Consider the following 19423-nt stretch of genomic DNA (forward strand, 5'->3'; position numbering starts at 1 on the left):
GTTTAGTGTGAGCGTCGTGACAGCAAATCGCTCAATTTGTTGCAGGGTAAATGAAGCTCATTGTGCGGCCAAAGTCGCCCGATTCTTGTCAAAAGTTGCCTGCTGCATGACAGGAGTCGCTCTGACATGTGGTGCGATAGCGTTGTTTATCGCTATTACTGTGCGCTGTAACGCGAGAAATATTTTAGAAAAGAATCTGGGTACAACTTCAGTAAATAAAATTATTCTATGCATGGTTTGATACGTGAAACATGATGAAGCCCTTGCTCTTGTGTCCGAATTGTTTCAATTTACACAAGACTGCCATGTACAATTCTATGAATCCTATAAGGTTCCTTATAAACAATAAATAATTTGTGATTAAGATTCTTGCTTTTACAAGGTAAAAAATGAGATTGAAGCAGGATTTTCTATCCATCTTGTAGCTTCTTAATGTTTACCTGTCCTTGAAATTTCTTTCTCCTTTCTGCAGCCTTCTTCATGTTGTTTAGCGCTATATCTACTACTTCCTCATGACGTAATTTTTGCGAAGTTGGAAATGGTTATTGCTTCCTTGTCTTTGACTATCTCGTAGACTTGGTGATCTAACTTCAGTTATTACTATCTGCCACTCTGGGCTTGCCCTTCGAGAATTTTGACACTGTGAATTATGACGTAGATTACTGTGACCTTGTTGGTTTTGACTGCGTGGGTTGCTAATTTCATAACTGTTTTTGTGCCATACATTTCGCGGATTTGATCTACCTGAATTGTGCCCATGAGAATTTGGACGATTACCATCTGAGTTAGAGTATTGTCCCTGACTATTTTGAGTGTTATAATAAATATAATTGTTTCTGTGGTTGTGCTTGTTATGCAGGTTCCCATAGTTTTTCGTTTTCACACGGTACAAAAGCATATTGTTTGTTATAGTTCCTGTTGTGACTCTTATTGTGTTTTCTCGTTAACCTGTTGTCACGGTCCAATTCCAGTTTCGGAAGTAATTTTTCAAATTGTTCTAAATTATCTTTACATCTGCCGGCCAGAATTATTTCTCTCAACTGTGTAAGTAATTTTGTGAAACAAATACGAATTATCTCTGACAGACTGTACAGGTTTGATAAGTTCTGACTTCTACATACCCTTCAAATTACTGTTCTGGCCTAGAAAAATAGGACTGTTCAAATTTTGGTAATATTATGTTGTGTTTTATCCGATCTTGTGCGGCATGCGACCAGTAGGCTGACAAAAACACTCGGTAGAAATCATTTACGTTTTGGCAATCTCTCAGTATTGAGTGCATCGCTGCAAGATCATTTCCTAAATAATGTATGTTCAAATGCCCAATTTTGTGGTAAAGAATATAGGAATCGATGAATCGCAGGGTGGGGGTGAATTTCATTACTGTAATTCCCGAATACTTTGAATTTACATACTATCAAGAAGTGTTTGTAATCGAACTTACCATTTTTGTCTGAACCAAACTGTTCTCTATTGCACCACGTCGGCGGTCCATTGTCGTATCTGAATGTGTGGTACTGTTTCCGGGGAAATCACCATAAATTGTACGGTCACAAAAGTTGACAGTGTGTCATTTGAATCTCTATCTACACTGGTTAACAAATTCGTCATTTTCGTCGTCAGGTCATCAAACATTTCCGTTGATTGTGTTTAAATATTCTTCCTGTTCTTCTGAATTTAATCTCAAAGTTTCCACTTATTCGCTAATTTCTTTTGCCGTTGTGTTAAACTGTTCGTTCGGTTCTTTTATCTCTGTAAGTACCAAACTCGGAACTACAGTGTTAATTTTAACTAAAAATTCGTCCTTGTCATTATGCTACCCTGTTTTCATGTTTTCGTCTTCGCTTTCAAGGTTACGTAATCTAGTTGCAAAACTGCTAATTATTGGTTGAAGGTCATTTTTAATGTCTTCCCTAATCCCAATAAATTTTGTACTTTCAGTTTCATTTGTTCCTGTGATTTTCTATTCTCATTTTGTGATTTTTTTGTTTCTTCCCTAAGTGATTTACTATTTTCTTCTAATTATTTGTCGATTTCCTTACTCATTTGGTCTTGTATTCCTTTAATCATCTGACTAATTTATTCTAGAAAATTTGTCGCATTCGCGCATTGTGGTTTTTTATAATTGTTCATTGAAGATGATGGTTACGGTCGCTCAAAAGAGATTGATTCAAAACCTGATACTGACGTATCTTCTACTAGTTGCAAAATGTCCGCCCCCGGAGCTGAGTGGTCAGCGCGACAGACTGTCAATCCAAAGGGGCCGGGTTCGATTCCCGGCTGGGTCGGAGACGCTCAGGGACTGGGTGTTGTGTTGTCCTAACCATCATCATTTCATCCCCATCGACGCGCAAGTCGCAGAAGTGGCGTTGAATCGAAAGACTTGCACCAGGCGGACGGTCTACCTGACGGGAGGCCCTCGCCACACGACATTCCATTTCATTTCAGTTGCAAAATTTAGCACGACTGTGGCGAATTTTTTAAGCTTTCGCTAGACTGTGGCGACTTATCGCCGATCGACTCAACTTCAGAATTTTCGTGTTCATTGCCCATAGTTTGTTCTGTTTCATTACTGTTCGCTAAATTGGTTAATGATTGTGGATCCTCGCAATTTTCTGCAGTTTCACGTGAACTATTGATAGTTGGTAATTGCTCAGGGTGCTTTATAGTATCCTGTGAAGACTCGTTGCTCTGTAACACCCTCTCTATTCTCTTGTACCAAACATGATGAAATACTATTTCTTGGAAAAACAAAATTGCTACAATGACCAAACAAACAAAACGTTGTACTACCGTGCACACAAATACTCAACAATGAATGAAGGTCACACACCACCTGTACTATTAGACCAACTGTTTATGTAATAGACTATAATCGTCGCGCGACAAAAAATTTTAAATGAATTGGCTGAAGTACAACATTAGCAAAATCTGCTCAGGGCTTTTTTTTTTGTTTGTTTTCGAGGAATTCAACGCAACGTATTACCAAAAGAACCGACGAACTATCCCGCCCGAATAGGTCGACATATGTAATTTCCCACTATGTGTTTCTGTACGAAATTTAGCCCACTCTATAATATGTCTAAATTAACAAAACTATGTATCCACAAACTGTTATCCGATTTAAACTCGTACGCTAATCTTTGACTAAACAGAACCTAATTTGAAGAATAACTGCCCTGCATAAAACTTGTCTTGATATTAAATGTGTTGCAGATTTCTCGAAAGCACAACATCAAACAGCAAGCAGGCATATCACATGGTACAGTGTGGTAATGCGTAATGATAAACGTTCTTTGAATAGTGGCATGGAGAGAGTAAATATTCCTATGAAATACATCCAAGAAAACGATTTTGGAATGAATTATGTATTTGAAAAGACAGGATAAATCTTGGAGTGATCTCCACACATGGCATTGGTCTGAACAATACTATGCTTAACAAAGTAAACAATGATTTAAAAAGGATGCAGTGTTAACAGAGAATTTCCATAAAAACCAAACAGCTTATTAATTTCATTTGTTAATGTGTGACAGGAACGTGGGATAGTCTTTCTCTCAGCTCTGAGCAAGTGAACGAAGTTGACTAGCTAATAATAATCCTTCCGTGAAACTAGCTGCACAGTGCTGAAATCATACCTCAAACTTCTTGTCTCCAAAAGAAATAGCATTATTTAAAATTTATGTTCTTATAAAGATTCATCCTTGCTGTCCCTTACAATAGATCTTTAATCATTTAACAGATACAATCACAAGTCATAGCACTATTCAACACTTCCATCACCTACCACACTTCAACTAAGGATTTACCAGACTGTAAAGAGGCAAAGACTATACCACAACAAAAGCAAAGATTGTTTAACGGTAACATAACTTGCTGTCTCTCTGATGTGCACAGTGATAACTTACGAAAGTCAAAATTACATACCCACCTCACAAGCGTACACACTGTGTTGTGAACACAGATCTGTTGGGGCTGTGTTATGCTATGGGGGACATTCGCCTGGACTTCCATGGGACCTTTGATAATAATCGAAGGCACTATGACAGCTGTTAAGTATTTTCCACTATTATGGACAACATGCATCTCTTCGTGAATGTTGCCTTCCGCGATAGCGATGGCATCTTCCACAAGGACAATCGTCCATGTCAAAGGGCAAGAATCGTCTTGTAAATTATAGATTTCAGCTATCAGTCGTCCTTTTAAAATTTTTTATTGGCAGATCTAGATTTCAGCTACAAACTAGCCATTCTTAATGCACTATCATTTTTGATCAACGCATGTAATGCCTGTTGTTCGGGCTTCATCCACAGTTCATTGAATATTCAATGAACTGTGGATGAAATCCAACCAACAAGCATTACATGCATTGATCAAAAATCAGTGTGTGTGTTGCCCTTAGCGTAAGTTAGTTTAAGTTACATTAAGTAGTGCGTAAGCTTAGGGACCGATGACCTCAGCAGTTTCGTCCCATAAGAACTTAGCAAAAATTTCCAAATTTCAATTTTCAGTCGTCTGCGGTCCAATCGACATGGTCACGAGCCCAGGAGAGGCGCTGCAGGCGATATCGAGCTGACAGCAAACGCACTCGCTTCGGTCGTCTGTTGCGGTAGTACATTAACGCCATATTTCACAACACTTTCCTGTCTGATTCGTTGGTCGTACGGCCCACATTGATTTCTACGGTTTTTCACGCAGTGTTGCTTGAATGTTAGCGCAGACAACTCTACGCAAATGCCGCTGCTCTCGGTCGTTAAGTGAAGTCCATCGGCCACTGTGTTGTCCATGTTGAGAGATAATGCCCAAAATTTTGTACTATCGGTACACTCTTGACACTGTTGATCACGGAATACTGAATTCCCTAACGATTTCCGAAGTGGAATATTCCACGCGTCTTGCTCCAACTACATTTAGCACTGAAGGTCTGTTAGTTCCCATCGTGCGGCCATAGTCACGTCGTAAACCTCTTCACTTGAATCACATGAGTATTAATGACAGCTCTGCTGATGCACTTCCAGTTTTTACCTTGTGTACGCGACACTACCGCCATCTGTAAATGTGATTATCGCTATCCGATGACTTTTGTTACCTCACAAATGAAGTCATAGACAGAGACTAGAACCCAGACCTACTTCCACCAGGCATTCGCTTGACCAATTAGCCTATCTGAGTTAGCCTCAAAGTTAAGTCCAATGTTCGTGAAAAGCAGGAAATCTGGCCGTAGTTCAGATTTGATATTAATTTTCATTCCTTGCATTGTATTCATTGCAGTGTAGGTCAACATTTCCAAACGGTTTTCAATTATTTAATTTCTTGTCACTGCATCTTTATTGGTTTCATCGCCATCAGCCGAAACATTTCATTTCATAGAATTTAATTAGTATAACATGAAGCCAAGACAGTTAAGCGTCGTTAAAACCCGAACATGCTCACATGCAGAACCAACTGTCTATTAGTAGTGAATAATGGTTTCCAGTAAAGATAAGTTAGTCATAAACACTGTAGAGCTGAGATTATGCTGCAACAGGAGCAAATTCTTTCGAATAATTTCTTCGAATCTCACAAGTAAGTCATCTGATCCAGATGCCTTTCCACTAGTGAGCAATTTTACTTGTACTCTGTGACCATTTCTTTCGGTATCTGCCGTTTCGGGTTTATGAGACGATTGAAAGTTATGTTCGAGTATAATGACTTTTCTGGAGACTAGGAATCTACTCTGTAGGAATCAGCAAGGGTTTCGAAAAAGACGGTCGCGTGAAACCCAGCTCGCGTTATTCGTCCACGAGACTCAGAGGGCCATAGACACGGGTACACACGTAGATGCCGTGTTTCTCGACTTCCTCAAGGCGTTCGATACAGTTCCCCACAGTCGTTTAATGAACAAAGTAAGAGCGTATGGACTATCAGAACAATTGTGTGATTGGATTGAAGAGTTACTAGATAACAGAACGTAGCATGTCATTCTCAATGGAGAGAAGTCTTCCGAAGTAAGAGTGATTTGAGCTGTGGCGCAGGGGAGTGTCGTAGGACCGTTGCTGTTCACAATATACATAAATGACCCTGTGGATGACATCGGAAGTTCACTGAGGCTTTTTGCGGATGATGCTGTGGTGTATCGAGAGGTTGTAACAATGGAAAATTGTACTGAAATGCAGGAGGATCTGCAGCGAATTGACGCATGGTGCTGGGAATGGCAATTGAATCACAATGTAGACAAGTGTAATGTGCTGCGAATACATAGAAAGATAGATCCCTTATCATTTAGCTACAAAATAGCAGGTCAGCAACTAGAAGCAGTTAATTTCATAAATTATCTGGGAGTACGCATTAGGAGTGATTTAAAATGGAATGATCATATAAAGTTGATCGTTGGTAAAGCAGATGCCAGACTGAGATTCATTGGAAGAATCCTAAGGAAATACAATCCGGAAGCAAAGAAAGTAGGTTACAGTACGCTTGTTCGCCCACTGCTTGAATACTGCTCAGCAGTGTGGGATCCGTACCAGATAGGGTTGATAGAAGAGATAGAGAAGATCCAACTGAGAGCAGCTTGCTTCGTTACAGGATCATTTAGTAATCGCGAAAGCGTTACGGAGATGATAGATGAACTCCAGTGGAAGACTCTGCAGGAGAGGCGCTCAGTAGCTCGGTAATGGCTTTTTTTTTTTTTTTTTTTTTTTTTTGAAGTTTCGAGAACATATCTTCACCGAGGAGTCAAGCAGTATATTGCTCCCTCCTACGTATATCTCGCGAAGAGACCATGAGGATAAAATCATAGAGATTATAGAGCCCACACAGAACCATACCGGCAATCCTTCTTTCCACGAACAATACGAGACTGGAATAGAAGGGAGAACCGATAGAGGTACTCAAGGTACCCTCCGCCACACACCGACAGGTGGCTTGCGGAGTATGGATGTAGATGTAGATGCAGAAAGGATGAACCTCAGTGAAATAGTATCGGAGGGCCGAATTCAGTATTGCGGCATGCTCTATTTCATCATCTGCTTCGGCGCCAGTGTGAGCGCTGAACGATAAATCTATCCTCTTACTAACTTTATCTAACAAGGGGAGGCCGCCAATTGTGAAATTCAGATTCGATTCATACTGCGCATATTAAAAGCTCATCGCCAGAGGTGTAATGTGGCAAAGCACCAAGATGCACTTCTCAGCCGTTGTCGAGAAAAGTTAAAAGAAACCGTTGCGGTGAAATACTCTCTACGATTAACAACTTTCCACAACGTCGTGGCGCAGCGGTAAGCGCTCGGGTCTGTGATCCGAAGGTCGCCGGATCGAATCTCGCAAAATGCAATTTTTTTTAGTATTTGTTTTTTATAATTCAAATGTATATATATATATATATATATATATATATATATATATATATATATATACACTCCTGGAAATTGAAATAAGAACACCGTGAATTCATTGTCCCAGGAAGGGGAAACTTTATTGACACATTCCTGGGGTCAGATACATCACATGATCACACTGACAGAACCACAGGCACATAGACACAGGCAACAGAGCATGCACAATGTCGGCACTAGTACAGTGTATATCCACCTTTCGCAGCAATGCAGGCTGCTATTCTCCCATGGAGACGATCGTAGAGATGCTGGATGTAGTCCTGTGGAACGGCTTGCCATGCCATTTCCACCTGGCGCCTCAGTTGGACCAGCGTTCGTGCTGGACATGCACACTGCGTGAGACGACGCTTCATCCAGTCCCAAACATGCTCAATGGGGGACAGATCCGGAGATCTTGCTGGCCAGGGTAGTTGACTTACACCTTCTAGAGCACGTTGGGTGGCACGGGATACATGCGGACGTGCATTGTCCTGTTGGAACAGCAAGTTCCCTTGCCGGTCTAGGAATGGTAGAACGATGGGTTCGATGACGGTTTGGATGTACCGTGCACAATTCAGTGTCCCCTCGACGATCACCAGTGGTGTACGGCCAGTGTAGGAGATCGCTCCCCACACCATGATGCCGGGTGTTGGCCCTGTGTGCCTCGGTCGTATGCAGTCCTGATTGTGGCGCTCACCTGCACGGCGCCAAACACGCATACGACCATCATTGGCACCAAGGCAGAAGCGACTCTCATCGCTGAAGACGACACGTCTCCATTCGTCCCTCCATTCACGCCTGTCGCGACACCACTGGAGGCGGGCTGCACGATGTTGGGGCGTGAGCGGAAGACGGCCTAACGGTGTGCCGGACTGTAGCCCAGCTTCATGGAGACGGTTGCGAATGGTCCTCGCCGATACCCCAGGAGCAACAGTGTCCCTAATTTGCTGGGAAGTGGCGGTGCGGTCCCCTACCGCACTGCGTAGGATCCTACGGTCTTGGCGTGCATCCGTGCGTCGCTGCGGTCCGGTCCCAGGTCGACGGACACGTGCACTTTCCGCCGACCACTGGCGACAACATCGATGTACTGTGGAGACCTCACGCCCCACGTGTTGAGCAATTCGGCGGTACGTCCACCCGGCCTCCCGCATGCCCACTATACGCCCTCGCTCAAAGTCCGTCAACTGCACATACGGTTCACGTCCACGCTGTCGCGGCATGCTACCAGTGTTAAAGACTGCGATGGAGCTCCGTATGCCACGGCAAACTGGCTGACACTGACGGCGGCGGTGCACAAATGCTGCGCAGCTAGCGCCATTCGACGGCCAACACCGCGGTTCCTGGTGTGTCCGCTGTGCCGTGCGTGTGATCATTGCTTGTACAGCCCTCTCGCAGTGTCCGGAGCAAGTATGGTGGGTCTGACACACCGATGTCAATGTGTTCTTTTTTCCATTTCCAGGAGTGTATATATATATATATATATATATATATATATATATATATATAATTCTCGGCAATCTGTTGCAACAATCATGCATATAATAAGTTGTTGAAAGTCGTTTGTCGTGGAAAAACAGGCGACTTCGAACATCATTATGTTTTCCGCAAACAAAGTTGTATTTCACAAATGTTATTAATTGTCTTCATAATGTTAACCACGTATAGTTAACGGAAGTCAAACGTTCGAATTAGAATAGAGACCCCACGAACACAAATTCGCTGTGGCAGGTATGAAATATAAACTCCATTACTCGCTCGTTACACTTGAAGGACAGATGTTGAATGGGCCGAAACGAGCCGCCGCATAACAGCGTAGTTGCCTGCTAACTTCGAAAGAAGGTAGATCCGGTCCCTAGCGCAACTTATAACATCTTCGAAAATCAGTGGGGACGGGAGAGCTTTGGTACACACTGTTAAAAAAAAACGGAAAAATGGAGGCGGTACAATTGGAGAGCGATCCGCCTTCACCAGCATGCATAAGCAATTCATTAATAGTTTATATATATATTTGAATTACAAAAAACTAATAATTAAAAAAAATTGGATTGCGCGAGATTCGATCCGGCGACCTTCGGATTACGAACCCGAGCACTTACCGCTGCGCCACGACGCTGTGGAAAATTGATAATCGGAGAGAGTACTTCACCGCAACGGTTTCTTTTAACTGTCGATTTTCTCGACAACGGCTGAGAAGTGCATCTTGGTGCTTTGCCACATTACACCTCAGGCCATGAGCTTTTATTATGCGCAGTATGAATCCAATCTGAATTTCACAATTGGCGGCTTCCCCTTGTAAGACCAAACTTCCCGGCATTTTTACTCAAATCGGCTGGCGAAACTCTACTCTAAAATTCATTGAACACTTCACACATGTTTCTCCTGTTCATTTTGACCTCGTTCACCTGTTGTTTGACAATCAGGCTTTCACTTTGTTTAAATCTGTGATGAAACTATCTTTGGATTCGAAACAAGTTCCTAACATGACTGTTATATTCCAGTGGGTCTTTCACTTCCAGCCGCACGGGATTTGCCGAGCCGTCTGAGGCGCTCTAGTCATGGACTGTGTGGCTGGTCCCGGTGGAGGTTCGAGTCCTCCATCGGGCATGGGTGTGTGTATTTGTCCTTAGGATAATGTAGGTTAAGTAGTGTGTAAGCGTAGGGAAGGATGACCTTAGCAGTTAAGTCCCATAAGATTTCACACACATTTGAACTTTTTTTTTTCACTTCCAGTAAAACTTTGCTCGGCATATACTGCTCTAACGCATATTCTGCAATGATTTTGAGTTTTATATATTTGTGCTCGACGTCTTCGTCTGCTCTGTAGTCTGTATCTTTTGGCTCTTGCTGAGCAATAATATATTCCTATCTTTGTCAACCCCCCCATGAACCATGGACCTTGCCGTTGGTGGGGAGGCTTGCGTGCCTCAGCGATACAGATAGCCGTACCGTAGGTGCAACCACAACGGAGGGGTATCTGTTGAGAGGCCAGACAAACGTGTGGTTCCTGAAGAGGGGCAGCAGCCTTTTCAGTAGCTGCAAGGGCAACAGTCTGGATGATTGACTGATCTGGCCTTGTAACAATAACCAAAACGGCCTTGCTGTGCTGGTACTGCGAACGGCTGAAAGCAAGGGGAAACTACAGCCGTAATTTTTCCCGAGGGCATGCAGCTTTACTGTATGATTACATGATGATGGCGTCCTCTTGGGTAAAACATTCCGGAGGTAAAATAGTCCCCCATTCGGATCTCCGGGCGGGGACTACTCAAGAGGATGTCGTTATCAGGAGAAAGAAAACTGGCGTTCTACGGATCGGAGCGTGGAAAATTTAAAAAGGGAAATGGATAGGTTGAAGTTAGATATAGTGGGAATTAGTGAAGTTCGGTGGCAGGAGGAACAAGACTTCTGGTCAGGTGACTACAGGGTTATAAACACAAAATCAAATAGGGGTAATGCAGGAGTAGGTTTAATAATGAATAGGAAAATAGGAATGCGGGTAAGCTACTACAAACAGCATAGTGAACGCATTATTGTGGCCAAGATAGATACGAAGCCCACGCCTACTACAGTAGTACAAGTTTATATGCCAACTAGCTCTGCAGATGACGAAGAAATTGAAGAAATGTATGATGAAATAAAAGAAATTATTCAGATTGTGAAGGGAGACGAAAATTTAATAGTCATGGGTGACTGGAATTCGAGTGTAGGAAAGGGGAGAGAAGGAAACATAGTAGGTGAATATGGATTGGGGGACAGAAATGAAAGAGGAAGCCGCCTGGTCGAATTTTGCACAGAGCACAACATAATCATAACTAACACTTGGTTTAAGAATCATGAAAGAAGGTTGTATACATGGAAGAACCCTGGAGATACTAAAAGGTATCAGATAGATTATATAATGGTAAGACAGAGATTTAGGAACCAGGTTTTAAATTGTAAGACATTTCCAGGGGCAGATGTGGACTCTGACCACAATCTATTGGTTATGACCTGTAGATTAAAACTGAAGAAACTGCAAAAAGGTGGGAATTTAAGGAGATGGGACCTGGATAAACTAAAAGAACCAGAGGTTGTACAGAGATTCAGGGAGAGCATAAGGGAGCAATTGACAGGAATGGGGGAAATAAATACAGTAGAAGAAGAATGGGTAGCTTTGAGGGATGAAGTAGTGAAGGCAGCAGAGGATCAAGTAGGTAAAAAGACGAGGGCTAGTAGAAATCCTTGGGTAACAGAAGAAATATTGAATTTAATTGATGAAAGGAGAAAATATAAAAATGCAGTAAGTGAAACAGGCAAAAAGGAATACAAACGTCTCAAAAATGAGATCGACAGGAAGTGCAAAATGGCTAAGCAGGGATGGCTAGAGGACAAATGTAAGGATGTAGAGGCCTATCTCACTAGGGGTAAGATAGATACCGCCTACAGGAAAATTAAAGAGACCTTTGGAGATAAGAGAACGACTTGTATGAATATCAAGAGCTCAGATGGAAACCCAGTTCTAAGCAAAGAAGGGAAAGCAGAAAGGTGGAAGGAGTATATAGAGGGTCTATACAAGGGCGATGTACTTGAGGACAATATTATGGAAATGGAAGAGGATGTAGATGAAGATGAAATGGGAGATATGATACTGCGTGATGAGTTTGACAGAGCACTGAAAGATCTGAGTCGAAACAAGGCTCCCGGAGTAGACAATATTCCATTGGAACTACTGACGGCCGTGGGAGAGCCAGTCCTGACAAAACTCTACCATCTGGTGAGCAAGATGTATGAAACAGGCGAAATACCCTCAGACTTCAAGAAGAATATAATAATTCCAATCCCAAAGAAAGCAGGTGTTGACAGATGTGAAAATTACCGAACTATCAGCTTAATAAGTCACAGCTGCAAAATACTAACACGAATTCTTTACAGACGAATGGAAAAACTAGTAGAAGCCAACCTCGGGGAAGATCAGTTTGGATTCCGTAGAAACACTGGAACACGTGAGGCAATACTGACCTTACGACTTATCTTAGAAGAAAGATTAAGGAAAGGCAAACCTACGTTTCTAGCATTTGTAGACTTAGAGAAAGCTTTTGACAATGTTGACTGGAATACTCTCTTTCAAATTCTAAAGGTGGCAGGGGTAAAATACAGGGAGCGAAAGGCTATTTACAATTTGTACAGAAACCAGATGGCAGTTATAAGAGTCGAGGGACATGAAAGGGAAGCAGTGGTTGGGAAGGGAGTAAGACAGGGTTGTAGCCTCTCCCCGATGTTGTTCAATCTGTATATTGAGCAAGCAGTAAAGGAAACAAAAGAAAAATTCGGAGTAGGTATTAAAATTCATGGAGAAGAAATAAAAACTTTGAGGTTCGCCGATGACATTGTAATTCTGTCAGAGACAGCAAAGGACTTGGAAGAGCAGTTGAATGGAATGGACAGTGTCTTGAAAGGAGGATATAAGATGAACATCAACAAAAGCAAAACAAGGATAATGGAATGTAGTCTAATTAATTCGGGTGATGCTGAGGGAATTAGATTAGGAAATGAGGCACTTAAAGTAGTAAAGGAGTTTTGCTATTTGGGGAGCAAAATAACTGATGATGGTCGAAGTAGAGAGGATATAAAATGTAGGCTGGCAATGGCAAGGAAAACGTTTCTGAAGAAGAGAAATTTGTTAACATCCAGTATAGATTTAAGTGTCAGGAAGTCATTTCTGAAAGTATTCGTATGGAGTGTAGCCATGTATGGAAGTGAAACATGGACGATAAATAGTTTGGACAAGAAGAGAATAGAAGCTTTCGAAATGTGGTGCTACAGAAGAATGCTGAAGATTAGATGGGTAGATCACATAACTAATGAGGAAGTATTGAATAGGATTGGGGAGAAGAGAAGTTTGTGGCACAACTTGACCAGAAGAAGGGATCGGTTGGTAGGACATGTTCTGAGGCATCAAGGGATCACCAATTTAGTATTGGAGGGCAGCGTGGAGGGTAAAAATCGTAGAGGGAGACCAAGAGATGAATACACTAAGCAGATTCAGAAGGATGTAGGTTGCAGTAGGTACTGGGAGATGAAAAAGCTTGCACAGGATAGAGTAGCATGGAGAGCTGCATCAAACCAGTCTCAGGACTGAAGACCACAACAACAACAATCTTTGTCAACACTCCTTGAACTCGTGTATTACCCATATTTATTCTTCGTATTTAAATATTTATTTTGGACTGTTTCTTCTTTTAAGTAGATCGTTATCTATAGTATTATATATTGACTTGTACTGGTACTGGTTCAGCAGTGTACAATGTATTCAGATGATAGTCACATACCACACTGACCGAGGTTGTATATTATTTTTCACGAAACTGTACCCCCACGCGCTTGTTCCCGTCTTGCCTGTCGACATTACGGTCTCGTCTGTGGCTTTGCAGAGTCGGCAGACCGGTGCATGGGCCGCAGAATGTCGACGGCGACCGACGGGGGCCTGCCGACGCCGCAGCTGGTGGCGCCACCGCGGGCAGCGGCGAGAACTGCCGGCCTCTGCGAAAAGCAGCCCGGGCCGCGGCTCTGGTGCATGGTGAGACGTACCGAACACTTGTTGCTAACGCGCCAAACCCTTGCACATGGCATAAAAGTCAAATCTTATACTGAAACTCACTTCAAGGTTTTGTTTCAATTTATTTCGTATACATTTTAGCTAACAATGCATATGAGTGACTATTCTTGTGATCTTCACTGTAGTCTGATTTGATACAGTTCTCCTCGCTAGTATGCCCTGTGCAAAACTCTTCGTGTGTGTGTAACTAGTGCTAACTGTATACATTTATACATAATTGCAATATTCAAACTGTAACTCCCTCTGCCCTAGTCATCTAGGATTGGTGCCTCTATGCGGAAGTTTTGACGGCGCCAGAATTTCGATCGCTTTCCGTCTTCTTTCGATGAATCGAAATTAACGATCGTCGGTGCCACAGACACGACCGTGACTCAAGCGTTTAAATACCAGATGCTAGACTGTATTGAAGCAAACGATACTCTTTCCGGGTACGCAGCCGACATTGTAGACATTTTGACATAATATTTCAACGGCTCAATGGGTCGCCATCTTCACGTGAGTATGCCGGAACTGAGTTTTCAATAGAATCAGTGGCTCCTTTGCGCACTGCGGTTCGGTCGTCCGTGTGTGCGTGAGCAGCGACGCTGCTGCCCTCAAGCGTAAGTCAACTGGTAACTCACCGGTGAAAGAGATGGGTAATATCTTGTTAGCAGAGAAATAATTAAAAGAATCAGCTGGCCGAAATTAAGACCGTTTTGTCTAATATCAGAGAAAATTGGATTCCACGTCTTATTTAAAGGGAGACCCTTATCCCTGTTAGTAATATTGTAAGATAATCCAATTTCAAAGCAATCCTTTAGAACATGTTCCCAGTAGCCCGTAGCAGGAGCGATCATTTGCGTCTCATTATAAAACATATTACGACACTCATTAAGCCCGTACTCTGCCATTGAGGTTATCTCTGGCTGGGGCAAACTAGTATGACGATAGTGTTCTACACATTAGTCCTGAATAATACAGATAGTTTGGTCAATATTAAAAGCCATCCCACAACCCTCAGTCCCAAGTCATCTTTTAGAGGTGGTATAGACACACTTTTCGTGTCATATCTTCTTAAAATTCTTGAAATTTTCCATGACATACTTCCAGAAAAAGTTAAAAAAGAGCAACATATTTACAAGTATCCTCTAATGGTATCGTTTTCATTGTAGGATGACTTATATTGGCCAAACTTTCCGTACTGTTTAGGACCTATGTGTAGACCAAAATGGTCACACTCGTATGCTCCCGTCAGAGAAATCCACAGTAGCAGAACTCTTACTGAGCGATATAAGATGTTATATAATGAGACGCAAATGTTAGCTGCTGCTCGCCGTTACCGGGAATGTGTTCTAAAGGAATGCTTTGAAACTGGATTAGTTGATGATTTTATTAATAGGGATAAGGATTTTACTGTAAATAAGATGCGGAGTCCATTTTTGTCTGATATTAAACGACAATGGTCTTAATTTCGACCAGCGGAGTCTTTTAATTAGTGTTCCACTACCGATATGTTGGTTTGCCTATTTCTTACACCAGTGCGTCACTAGTTCAGCTGGGCTTGAGGGCAGCAATATTGTTGCTCGCACCCATGTGGTGAGCCCGTCGAGATATACAAAGAAGCCGTCGATCCTGTTGGAAACACCGTTCCGACGAGACTGTGCTTTAGCGTATGCATCTGAAGGTAGAGGCCACTTGATCTATTGAAATATTGAGTCAAGAGGACTAAATTATCCAGCTGCATTTTAGAGAAGAGTATCATCAACCCATTATACCTGGAAAGTCTACGTAATTGAATCTCTTAAAGCAATATTTCATGGCGTCATGTTTCTACTTACAAAAGACTTTTCGATGTAATAGCCAAGGGTTTTGTTCACTTTACCTCCTTACTACTAATTTCAGAGTGTGAAACATTTATGAAACACACTGATAACTGAAAACGTTATGGTCACCTACGTAACGCCATGTTGATCTAGATTTGTATTACATTACAGCAGCGATTCTGTATGTCATCGATTCGATAAGTCCTTGGTAGTTTTCCTGAGATATGTGGCACGAAATGTCTGTGCTCATACCATTTACATAAATTAAGGGCCGTTGGTTCCCGGGTGTGGGGCTGACGCCCCATAGGATCCCAGATGTGTGCCATCGGGTTCAGATAAAACTAATTTCGTGTCCAAGACAACAATATGACTTCACTGACAAGCTCCTCAAAAGACTATAGCACGATTCTGTAACTGTGACATGAACAATTATCCTGCCAGAAGATGTTATCAACAACAGGGAAGACATCAAGAATGGATGCAGATGGGTCGCAACAAAGTTCACATAGCACACAGTTGTCATTCTACCTTTGATTACTATCGCAGTGTGGGGCAGCGGGTAAAAATCCAGTAGTCCATATGTCGCTATGGAAAGACATTAAAATTGTCTGTGGGTGTTTAACACCCATCGTCGGCGTTTACAAGAACTGAAACCTATTTTTCACTGAAATAAAATGTTCATACTTCCTGTCTACTGAGCAGAATCGGAAATTATGATCATAAAAATAAATGGTTTTGGAGTTTTAGGTATTGATGTATTCTGTAAAAGTTTGCAAGTACAAAATAAATAAAACCTCTAATCATAATAATAATATAATTACCTGAAACAGCACTAATAACATTTCAGAGAAGTCCTTGAAGGGTAACTGGTTTGGACTACTTGACAAAATGTAGTGTACTAACAACATTTATTTTTCCAAAACAAGACATAAATTATACTAAACAAGTTATAGATTGAGTGCCCGAAACAAGTAACAGTTGATTTAATACTTCAATGGGTGGATCCTGGTTGGCAAAGGCAGTTTAACTGGGTGATCAGTGAGTCAAGTACTCTGGCCGTAAAAATGTGGATAACGCAAGCTGAATTGATCTGAAACTGAGCAAACTTTGATTGAGCAAATCTACTGAAGTTTCTCTACATAGGTGCATCTGAGAGCAAGTGGCGATTAAGATGTGTACGCCCTGACAATTCCGGAGCGGCAGTATGTTCCTGTGTTTACTTCGTGTGGCGACGTGACTTGCAGTTGGCGAGATGTGTGTGGCAGAGGAGGTGAGACGTGGCGGCGGCACCTGTGAATCGATCGCGGTCACGAAAGAAATGAAAATATCTCACGGTCTGGCATTCAGGCAGACGAATCACAATTTACTCTCTACCAGTGCCCTGAAATCATGGTAGGTTTCAGTGTGTGAGACACCCGTTTGCTGGTCGTACCAAAGACCAATTTGGCTCACTTATACGACAGAGCGCACAAGGATACCAAACGTCAAGACTGGTAAACCAAAAACGAATAAGTGTGCCCTCAGCAAACGAGTAGCCCGAGATGTTTGAAGTCACACTGTGGCTAAAGAAAGAACTTCATCACAGGCCCCCCAGTCTAAATTATACGCAAGTGAAGTCAGTCTCAGGACAGATCCCAAGTACCAACCACACGTGCTAGAGCTTCGACTAGAAGTCCCTTTCCAGACCAAAGTCCCATACCCCAGTGCTTTGCACCTCTCCAGAAAAAAATTTCGTGTTCCTGCAAAGTGCACCAATGACACTGCCTTCACCCCATCTTTAGAAAATCACAGAGCTCTAGAGACTTCCCTCCCACACGACAGCACAAACTCATGTCGAAGCATGGCAAGAGTTAAAAAAACCTGCGTCTCTAAGAAAAAAGGAAACCGCCATTTACTGTTTTTTTTTAAGTTTTCACAGAGGGGGAAGAGATGATTTTCTCCGAAGTTGTGTCCCTTCTCATGGCAACAAGAGAACAGGTACAATCTCAAAGAGCTTTATCTAAATCGCCTGTACATGAGTAGTATCTCACTTCAGTATTGTTTAGTGTGACACGAACCAGACGAAATCATCGAAAATAGCAGGAGAATCTCATCCTGATAACCGATATTTATGTCAAAAATGTAACTTTGCCAATCAGGATTTCCCATGGCTAAAAAACATCCTAGCTTGACCTCATTCATTCCAAGGGTAATTCACTCACATGAAGCTGCAAGCCAGCAAGAATACATGTAAACATTGCTGTGAGTAGTATGAATTATGTTTGACCCAGGGGTCATTGCTACATCACAGACTTCCATTAAACATCTGCTAGGTGGTTAAAAGGCCTTGTAACAAAGAAATGTACTCTTTGACACTATATCCTGAGGTCACGGACGTCTCTGCTCCTTGATTTAATCCTGCTCTGTCACTCATTTGGACTCAACCATCAAGCAGATTCATTCTCAAATTCTCAATCAACAAGGAAATTACATGTGTAATTCGTTTGTCTTATTACTTAAGTTGTGGAAATTTCTGTATTATTTTCTACGACATGAAAACAAATACAGGCACATAATCGTCGTCGAGAGCATTAATAAATGTGCAGAAAATACATAAACCTCACAATCAAAACAGTTGAATTGATACATACAAAGACACAGAAAGATATTACATAATGATATTACAGAGAGGTATCATATCGTTCCCTCCACAAGGGTCCCTGGGGAGACAAATTTTGAAATTGGAAATGTCACATGAATTGAGAACATGGCACTTATGCACATTCACAAACCGTGACTGGTAGAACTGAAGAACCGCAATATGTGCCTGAGTGGAATGGCCTTTCCCTCAGCGCATGAAATGGTGGAAGTGGCGCCAGACGTCTCTGGCGTTCCCTCTCGTCTCGGCAGCATCTGGCGTCTTGGCAGCATTCGGCATCTTTGGCAACTTCTGAACTGCAGCTGGACCCGTGGCCTCATCCTGGTTAGGCCGCAGTCAGCTGTCAGGGACTGGCATGACAGTGTCGCATTTGACGTGCAACCCACCCCATGGTATAAAAATTCATTCAGCGTTAGTGGGATATGGGACAGCCCTATTCTTCCCGTTCACCTCTGCATTGGAACATGTGCCTGCCTTTTGTCGATGTCACTCTTAGCGCCCTGTGAGTTGGTTAGGCTCGGCACGCGCATGAACTGTGGTGCCATGCGACTCGCTTGTCCCTCACCTAGCGGCATGGCGGGTCATTGGCCATTAGGGGCTGTTGCCAGCACATCGATATTTACAGAAAAAAAATAGTGAAGAGTAAATTTTTTTCTTAATTTTTGTGTAATATTACTAATTACGCAACATCCAAAAATGAATTTAATGACTGAAGGGCCCTGTTAATGTTGTATGGACGTAAAATATGTGGTGTGAGGCGTCTTTGTTGTGCGTGCACGTGTTTTTATTAGCTTTTTGACTAGTTCTACTCCTGCCATGTACCCTAATTTTACACTGGCGCTACCTCTATACCTCCACGGGACGTGCAGACTCCTTCCAATACTAAATACTAACTTATTGTGCTGGTAGTACTGTATGCCTTTACTAATACTTCCGAAGCAAAAATTCATGCATTTTATTCCCTTCGTACGCCTCTTTTATTTTTCGACGTCCGGTAGTGCTGTCTGCTGAGGCTGAAGTGGTCAGGAAGTGCTTCTAC

This window comes from Schistocerca piceifrons, chromosome 3, assembly GCF_021461385.2.
Source record: "Schistocerca piceifrons isolate TAMUIC-IGC-003096 chromosome 3, iqSchPice1.1, whole genome shotgun sequence".
Taxonomy (NCBI): domain Eukaryota; kingdom Metazoa; phylum Arthropoda; class Insecta; order Orthoptera; family Acrididae; genus Schistocerca; species Schistocerca piceifrons.